This window comes from Octodon degus, unplaced genomic scaffold, assembly GCF_000260255.1.
Source record: "Octodon degus isolate 3935 unplaced genomic scaffold, OctDeg1.0 scaffold00014, whole genome shotgun sequence".
Classification (NCBI taxonomy): domain Eukaryota; kingdom Metazoa; phylum Chordata; class Mammalia; order Rodentia; family Octodontidae; genus Octodon; species Octodon degus.
The window spans coordinates 17,956,422-17,966,723 of NW_004524590.1; the positions used below are offsets into that span (position 1 = coordinate 17,956,422).

Consider the following 10,302-nt stretch of genomic DNA (forward strand, 5'->3'; position numbering starts at 1 on the left):
TTTCAGTTAAATACCAAGTTCTCTAAGTCTTATTTTTTTAAATTCCCTTTTCAAAACAATCTACTTTCTAAAGTTCAATTTTTTACTTTCATCTTTGTGTTCTGCATAATCAAGAATGAGAATAAAATTACTTGTCTAATACATGGATCAGCTGATTACTCATTTTCAAACTGCAAATTCTAAATGACACTTCCAGTCTAGTATAGTGGCACAAACCTGTAATCCCAGCACATAGGAGGCTGAGGTAGGAGAATTGTGAAGTTGAGGCCAGTATGAGCTACAGAAGGACGTTCAAGGTCAGACCGCACTACATAGTGAGCCCCTGCCTCAAAAAATGAATAAACAAAAAGACATGCTTTTATTTGGAAATTATGTAAGACATGATCAAAAATGAGGTGAATATTTAAATCATAAAATCTATTACAGTAAAAAGACACATTGTGATGAACACCCTCAGAATAACCTTGCTTCAAACACTTAAGCCATTCTTCTTGCCACTTTCTGAAGCAGTACTATTAGACCTCTTTCCTGAGTATACTTAACTGCACTGTCAGGGATGCCTTGATACACTGAACTGATTCAAAACATTCCTTTCATGGTCACTTTGACTTTGGAGAAGAGTCAGAATGGTGCCAGCTCTAGTGCACGAAGTGGATGAGGACATGCAATAATGTTTTTACAAGCTTGCCTTTCCACTAGCTAGCACTCAACCTATTCACCTTTCTTAAAATCTTTCTTCATAAAAACACAAAAAGCAGCCTTCATAAATGCTTCAGAAAGTGGCAAGAATGACACAATGTGTTTAACAAGGAGTATTTTCATGGGGCATTAACAGCAATGTGTCTTATAGTAATACATTTTTTAAACATTTACCATCATTTTGATCATCCTATGTTACCCATTTCAGCTACTTACCTGAGTCACCCTGAGTTAATCGGCCATTATCAGTTTTGGTACATTAGATTAAATATATATCCTCATGAAACTGAAATGGTCAAGTGAGGGAAGATAGCTCAGTAGAATAAGCGCTTGTCTGGCAATTGCAGGGTCCCGAGTTCAATCCCCAGTACCACAAAAAAAAAAAAAAAAAAAAAAAAAAAATGAAATGGTCATTTAATACTTCTGTATCACCTAACTTGCATTTGTTTTAGTTTAAATCAAATCAATGACATGGTCACTAAGACCAGGTACTGTATTTCCTATGTGTACTAAAATTAGCTAGTTCTGTATTTGGAGACTTTTAAAGTACGACTGTTTAAGATGAACACTCTCAAACTGGGTTAACAATTTAACCACTTTTGCTCAAAATCATATATTCCAGCTAGTGGTACTCTAACTGCGGACTTTGGAAGACCCCTTAGGACTCTACACCTGTTACAGTTTTGTGTCTAGTTGTCCCCCACCCCTAAAAGCCTCATGCAGTCATATGGTAGCTTCTAGAGTTTGTGATTCTTGATCCAATGCTGAGATTATGGGTGTGAGAGCTACACCCCTGTGGAGCAGATAATCTGCATACAAGTATGAGGAGGAGGCCAGCTAGCTGCAAGCAGCTACAGCTCCTCCCTTTGCGCTTTGCTGTTTTCCACTGCCGTGAATGGCGGCCCTCTGCCATGTGCCATGTGCCATGCTGCCTTGGAGTCAGGGGAGTATGGACTGAAATCTCCACTAACTGTGAGCTAAACAAATCTTTTGTTCCTTCATTTTGTGTGTCAGGTGTTTTGTCAGGCAAGGAGGAAAAAGTAATACAATACCTCAATTTCTTCATCTCTAAAATGTGGGTTTAATTGCCAGTTAAACAGAAGACCCAATGCTATTACGGGCTACTGGACTCTTTTAGAATATTTTGCTGAGTTTACACACCTATAATATTCAATAACGGAACTTAAAAAAAATGGGGTATAACTATGAATGTCCATTTTGTATCTGTGTATTCAAAGTGGTTGGGATAGATATATAGTTGCATTCTCTTAATGAATAGAATGATTTTTTCTAATAGTGTTTGTAAATAGGATCACAAGTCTGCATCTTGTACAGCAATTAACCACTAAGAATATATGCAGTGTACTATTTGTTGAAACTGTACTTTCGATTTGATTTGAAACTGTCTCATTGCTATATGTTTATCAATAAAACTTTGAAAAAAAATAAATAAATAAAAATAAAATGTGGGTTTATATATAATACTACTTACTTCATTATAATTGAAATCCAAAGAAACAAATCCCTGAAACAATTAAAAAAGTATTTATCTTTTTTAAAAAAAAAGCATTCCATTTTATGAACATAATTTGTCCTGACATCTACAGAAAGCAACTGTTTCTTTAAAATCAAGAACATGTGGGCTGGGGATATGGCTCATAGAATAAGCACTTGCCAAGCAAGCCCAAGAGCCTGAGTTCAATCTCCAGTTCTGCCAAAAAATAAATAAATAAAATAAAATCAAGAACAGAATGAGTTAGTTTAAAATGTTATATTGGACAACATTAAATTAGTTTTGCATTTGTGTTATACAACATATACCACCTCTGACAAAACACTAAGGAATTCTAATGTGTGATTATACCAGGTCTTAATGACCATCACCTTAACTATAAGAAATAAGCATGTTATTCTCCGTATTAAGAAACTTCATCCCTGATGTGCCATGCCAGCCCCGCCCCCAAAGCCCACTGAGATTGAGACTGGGCCTAGTGGCACACGCCTATAATCCCAGCGCTTGGAAGGCTGAAAACAAAAGAATCACTGAGTCCCATCTACATAGCGAGACCCTGCAGACCCTGTACCAAATACATAAAAAAAACTTATATTGTAACTCATTTAAAAATTTAAGATAATTCAACAACTTTATCAACTAAGAACACCACTGTGAATTGTTTTACTGTACCTGCAAATAAAATGTGAATTATTTCTCACAGTATTAAGGTCTACAACAGTATGTGAATCATTAGGTTTATTCTTTTCATTAAAGCAAATTTCACCTATATTGTGAGTCTTTTTTTTACCCTCAAAGTACCCAAATTTTAAAAATGCTTAGAGCAGAAACACATATTTAAGACAAAACTAAGGTAAGCCAATACCTTGTGGTGTATTGTAAACCAACATTAAAAGCAAAGATTACATCCTGATAAGTTTGATAGGTCTCTAAGATCTTCTGCACCCAAATTCCCCTTTCACGACTCATACTTGCCACACAAATCCCTTATGCATGCTGAATACTGAAAACAAGGTAAAGTCAGCCTTTCTCAAGACTAATGCATTTTTCACAAAGCGCAACATTCTTAAAGCAGGAAAAGAATGTTTAAAGATGGAATGCTCAGCATCGAAACAAATGAGTAGGGGAGACAGATAAAGAATATTCAAGACTACTCTTACTAATTACAAGGAGTAGGTAACAATGACCTGAATTTTAAATCAATAGAAAAGCCTTAAGAATGACTATGAGGCAAAGTTATTAAAAGAAAGTAAAGATACTTTGTCTTTTGTTCTAGTATTACAATTATGTATATTTTATAGTTTATGATGTAAAAGCTCACATGAAGTATAAAACAGCACACAGAATAAGGTTAATCACTCTCCCAGTTTAAAGAAACAAATTTAAAACATTAATCGAAGCACCTGCTTAGGCAGAGCACAGAGGCCAGGGTTTGATCCCCAGCCTGCCCTGCGAGCCCTACACCGAGGGCACACTGAGACCTTGATTCTGAGACTGGGCCTGGTGGCACATGCCTGTAATCCCAGTGCTTGGCAGCCTGGAAACAGGAGAATCACTGTGAGTCCAATCTACATAGTGAGACCCTGTACTAAATACATAAATAACATTATCCCAATAACATGACCTTATCAGGTATTGTAACTTATGAATATTACAAATGCTTGATAAATCATACCACACATATTTGTAGTGTTACTATGAATTAACTACTTTGCTTTTTCTCTAGTTACAGCTTCTGCAGAAAATAAGTGTACTTTTGGGGAAAAAAAGGTACAAATTGCAAGAGAATTACAGAGGAACAGTCACATGCTTTCATATGTTTTCAAATGCTGAAAGCTACCTTCTGCCCATAAACCAACAATTTAGCTGTTTCTACCTGTTAGGAGAGGTGGAAAATGACAGACAAAAGAAATTTAAACCTAACTTGAGTTAATTCTTCTGACTGAGGATGTTGCCTCTTACAGCAAGTGAGATAAAACAGGAAATTGTGTAACTGATGATTTGTAAGTCATATATACTCAATGTTACTGGGTTGCTCAAGAAACTGGATCACATACACTGGATTTGTAAAACACAGAACACTGATACGCATTCTTTCTGTTCTCTCTTTGAATTCTCATTTTATCAGCTGCAAATTGATAAACTGTAATCATGACTCCCAGATCTCCAGCTTCATTCCAGAAATTCTTGTATGTTTTACTTCCTCAAGGACACTAACAATTATAAAACATCCCTACAAATTTAACAAGCTCAAATTTTACTCATTTTCTTTTTTTTTTTTTTTTTTTTAATGTTTATAATACAAGGTCTACAGCATCTCACTGCACAGATGGAACCTGTACTCCTCCTGTATTCAGCCTCTCAAGTGCTGGGATTACAGGCTCATGCCACCAGGTCCAGTCTCAATCAAGGTCTCATCACACCCTAGGGAAAGGGCTGGCAAGGCTCTGGGGATCTAAGCAGGCGCTTTGGTCCACTAAGATCTGGCGGGTCCCTCATTTTCTTTTTCTTTTTTGTGACACTAGAGATCAAACTCAGAATCTTGTACTTGCCAGGAAGGCACTTACGCCCCTGAGCTATATATCCCCAGCCCCTCATTTCCTTAAAATTAATTCTCTTATTGTAATAACCACTCCAGCTACCAATCGTGTATCTTCATGGCTACCTAATTTAACATCCATGAGAATCAACTCCTAAAACCTAGCTATAACTCCCTTGAAATCTATAATATCAACAAAAATATTCTGACTCTAAAAGGGAAGCCAAGCCTTGCAGAAGAAAATAAGCCGGAGACAATGAGTTCTTTAAGAAATTCAATAAAAAGTGGGACCTGGGCCGGGGAGCTGGCTCAGCAGAATAAGCACTTGCCTGGCAAGCACAAGGGTCTGAGTTCAAATCCCCGGTTCTGCCCAAAAAATAATAAAAAAAAAAAACATGGGACCTAACTGATGATTACAATTACAATATAATGTGTTCTATATGCTGGGTATGTACTGTGCTGTTCTTAATACAGAGTACATGTTAAATATTTCATAAAGTAAGAAGTATGCTCTACAAGTTACAGATAGGAAAAATAAGAACTTGCTGCATCTAGGATAAAACATGCAGCTATAATAATAGGGCATGAACTCAAAAAAATAGACCACAAAGTTTTTGCTAACTGTACATAATACACAATGTTATCTTGCCAAAGGACATAAACAAAAGACAACATAATCTTTTCAAATTTATTTCTGCCACATCTCCAAAACCAATATTTTATTGTACATTTTCTATAAAACTAGTACTGAGTGGGCTTTAGAATGATCTAGGAAATCCATTTAAATGGACAGGTATTCTTAGGCCCAATCCTTCAGATTCTGAGTTACTGGGTACAGGCTCTCTTATGCATCATTTTGTAAGTTTTTTTTTTTTTTTTAAACCACACTGTTAATTACTACTGTCCATTCAATAAAGATTTGAGTTTCTATTATGCATCAAACTCTATACTCTCTTTCCAAATCTCTTCCATAATTGGTTCTACTTCATTCCATTCTGCAAATATTTATAAAAGCCCTCTTCTCCTTGTTTCTCCTATGTGGACTTTTATTCTCTATCAAATAAAATGACTTTTCAGTCAAAGCTCTGCTGATAGTACCTAGGTGGCCAATAAATGTTATTGTTCCACATTACATAACCTAGTTATTGTTTTTACAATGTTAAATTAAGGGAAGCAGTACAATATATGCTAAGAGGTAAATAAAAATGGTACCTACTCTTCCAATTCAGCTATATTAGAGTATTATTTTCTCTTTGTAAAATGTTCTCTTTCTGTGCATCTACCCAAATCTTTAAAATTATTCAAATCTGACATTCACTAAAAGCTGGTATCCTAAGCACAATAATCTTTCTTCTCTTTGAATCTATATAATAGCTATTACATATTTTAACATTTGTTATCTAGCATCGTCTAATTTTTAATAATTTTAGCTTTTGTATGTATGCTTAAGATTCTGGAGAGCAGACATACCAGACATTTTCATCATAATTCTAAAAGTGACCTGCTAAGCCTAGATTTTTACAGTACTTGTTGGTTTTCTACCTGTTCATGTCACCCTCAAGTTACTAACCATGAAGGCTCTGTTCCTTTAGAACATCATAAATCCCCCCAAAACAATCAAAAGTACCTAAACAATTCAAAATTGTCAAATGCTCATATTCTTTTTTTTTTTTTTTTTTTTTTTTTTTTTTGCGGAACCAGGGATTGAACTCAGGCCCTTGCACTTGCCAGGGAAGCGCTTATTCCACTGAGCCACCTCCCTTGCCCCCTCATATTCTAATTAAATAGGATATCAAATATTTGTTACAGTATTTTAGTTTAACCTCTCTAAACCTAAATTTTATCGTCTAGAAATAATGCTTCTCATGTTGATGATATAATATAAAACATTTAGCAAAGGGCCTGACACATAATGCTTGCTGAATGCCAGCCATTATTATATCCTGAGTGAGGGGGGAGAAACTATAGAGAATAAACTTTTTCTAGAGATTAAATTTAAGCAAAGCAACAAGGAAATAATTCACGGGTGGAGGGGCAGATTTCTCTAAATCAAATTCTTTAGGCTAAGGGGTTTTTTATATATAAAAAAAACTTTAAGAATCAGAGATTACTAAGCACCAAATAACAACAAAACCCAATGTGTAACAGTAGTTCTGAAAAAGAGCTCAAGAATGCTTTTAGTGTAAACAGAAAGAACACAGGGCCCTGAATATGGAATGTAGGTCCAAATAACAGCTTTTAAGCACCTGCTGACTAGATGACAATAACAAAGTACTTTAAATTCTCCAATCCTAGTTTTTCACTTCCAAACTGAAGCAAAAATAATTGTCACATTAAATAAGGGAAATAAAAACTCTGGCCATCAGGTTCTTGTTTAGTGAGTATTTTCCTTCTGCATTTAAAAATAAAAATTCTGAACTGCATTTTAACAGTAAAAGTAAAAAGTTCATTACATACTATCCAAAGCCAATTAGGCACCTCAACACAAAATGAACAGGAAGAAAAGATCGTCAGTAAAGGAGGTAAGATTTTTTAGCTAAGAAAATGTGATTTGTCAACAGGAGTATGTCTGTTACACATCAAACAGAACGCAAAATATAAGCCACGAAAGTATAAGAATTTAATGAATGCTTTTTGGCTAATATTTCTGTCTTTGGAGATGACTAAAGAAATAGCATTATCATGGAACATTAATATATATAATACTCATGTAAGAAATATGAACTTCCTTATGTATGCCTTTGTGCATCTACCTCGCTCCTCCCCACTCCTCTCAAACAAGATCAAGGAACTTCTGGAATATGCCCACAGAATGAATTAAATATGCTTCTCATTCATTGACTCCCAACAAAATATTTTTGCTGACATTTTAAGACTAAGTTAATTAGGGAAATTATTTAATATACTCTAGATCAGAATATGTGCAAGATCCCTAACCCAAGGTTTCATTAACCCCTGCCATTACAATCATTGAAAACAGTCTGTGCAATGTTTCATCAGGGAAAAAGAAAATTCACAATGAAAACCTCTTTCACTCAGCTATGACACAATAAAAGTACAGAAAGGGTTCCCTTAATTGGAATGTTTTAGAAACTAGGGTAAAAACACAAAGAACAGAACAAAAACCCTACTTAAGATAATCTTACCTTTGCATTACAATTTTTTAATGCTTTAAAAATTGCTTTTCTTGGGGCTGGGGAGATGGCTCAGTGGAATAAAGTGCTTCCCTGGCAAGTGCAAGGACCTGAGTTCAATCCCCGGTTACACACACACACACACACACACAAAAGTAAAAAAATTGCTTTTCTCATCACTGTAATTTAGGTTTTGTTTGGTCCTGGGGATTGAATACAGGACATCCCACATGCTAAGCAGATGCTGCATTCTACCACTGAGTTGCACTCCCAGCCCCTGCAATTCAGTTTTTAAGTAACCAAGTCAATGTGCCTACACTTTAATCTATAGTACTTTTCCAATATAGGCCAAAAAAATCATGTAGATCTGCTATCAACATGGAGTTTTTCTTTTTACATTCTTTCCAAAAGGAGTATGTTCCTCATGACCTGAATTTAGATGATTCTTTTATGTTGAATTAACACTAATTAGGTAATTATAATTAGAGACCCAAGGGATGAATGCATCCTCTAAGCCATAATGTATAAATTATTGGTGCACAATTTGGGTCTGGGAACCACAATATTTTGGAATGTAAAACTCTTTTTAAGACCACTTTTACAGTGTTTATTATCTCTAGTTCAATGTTTGCTCTTTATGTGGTAATTTTCTTTAAGTTGTGTTTAATAGGTTATCTCAGCTACAATGCCTTCAACAATCAAAATAAATGAAACTCTACAAGAGGAAGTGTGACAGAAGATAAAAAATGGTAAGGGAAACAGGGTACACTTATTTAGTTCCAGTCACTGATAATGAATGTCCTGTTAACAAACTCCCTGTGAGGCGAGATCAGAACAATAATGCAAGAATATAATAGTTGAAATGTTAGAATAGAAATATCTTAAGTATCTATTGAACCTTTGAATCCACTCTTCCAAATCACTCGGCATGCGTTACAAATTCAAGGTTGCCCTTTCAGAAAAAAAGTGTCACGTAAATACAATTAAGCTCAATGAGACACCTAACTAATTAAAAAATAACCAAAATCGTATTCCAAAAGAGGCAAAATGCAGACAAAGCATTCCACTTAGCATGTTATTTGGATAACTACACTTTTTATTGACAATCTTGTCATTTCTAAAGCATAATTATGCAGCAACATTTGTCACTATCACAACAAACTTGAAAAATCCTACTCAGGCCAAAATTAGTTTCAAACTAATCCACAAAACTATTTACCAACTTGACAAAAAAGGGGGAAAAAATACTGGTTTATGGAAATGAGACTTTTTTAAAAACTAACTTTAATAAAATGCATAGAGTTCCAAGGCTAAACTAAGCTGTTGTTTTCCAAGGGAAAATTCTAAGTCAACAGCTGTTTCCTGATTTCTGATTAGCATTTTAGAAACTGGTACACTACCATAAAATAAAAATTTGAGAACATTTACTTAGTGAGATGAAAGCTATCTTTTAACTAAGGATAATACGGTGCAAAATAAAAGGTGGAGAAACTACCAATTGTACCCTACCCTCAAAAATCTGTGTTTGGGGACAAAACGAGATGTAATCAGCACAGGCAGAAAAAAACAGAAACAAAAAGAGCTGGAAATAGGAAAGAGAGAAAAGGAAAAGCAAACAACTTTCGATATTTCAACAGAAAGCTGTCCTTCAACACTGAAAGGACTGTGTAGCAGGTATAGTGTGCTGTAACTCTCTAATACAAAAAGCTATTAAAAGCTATTTTTACAGCTTTTATTTCTTTATGTAGCTGCACTACATATTCATCAGGAACAACTACTTGCACATTAAGCAAATTCCTTTACACCTTTCCATCTTCCGCCTCCAAGATTATCGCTCACAGAATGAACATGTACAACTTAGTTTTCCGGGGTGCTTCACTTCCCCCCAATGCAACACACGAGAACATTGTAAGTTCAAATAAACAGGCACCTAGGCCCGATAATTCAGTGTCTTTGCAATCTGCTTAATTTTGAAACTCCTAATAAGATGTGCTCACGGTGGAAACGAAAAACTACCTTATAAGGCTATAGAAGACTGAAAGCAGGAAGCGGCTTTGACAAAACTGAGGAAGTTGCAGCGCGCTTGCTCACTGGGGGACTTTTTTGAGGCAAGAGAAGTAATACATGACATCCTTCTTTCTCGAATTAAAATGTGGCTGGTTCACCGGTAAAAACGCACTGGAGGCTGGAAATGACCGCGAGAGTCGCCGGGAGGCGGCGCGCGGCCGGAGGAAAGCCCCGCGCCGGTTCCCGTTTTCGGAGCGGCTGCCTCCCCTTCCCGCCCCAGCGCGGCGGCGGTGTCCGAGCGCTCCCGCGGAGCCCACACCCGGCCGCTCCATCCCCGCGCTCGGCCCGGGGAGCCCGCGCCGGCGCGGAGGGCACGGGAGGAAGGGAAGGCCAGGTGGGCCGCGCCTCTC

The 10,302-nt window shown here is 36.3% G+C and overlaps 1 protein-coding gene across 1 annotated transcript in view; it reads right to left on the reverse strand.

The window, feature by feature from the left end:
- Positions 1 to 10,302, reverse strand: part of Actr3 (ARP3 actin related protein 3 homolog) — a 63,212-nt gene that overhangs the window by 52,337 nt on the left and 573 nt on the right. The window lies entirely within an intron of this gene.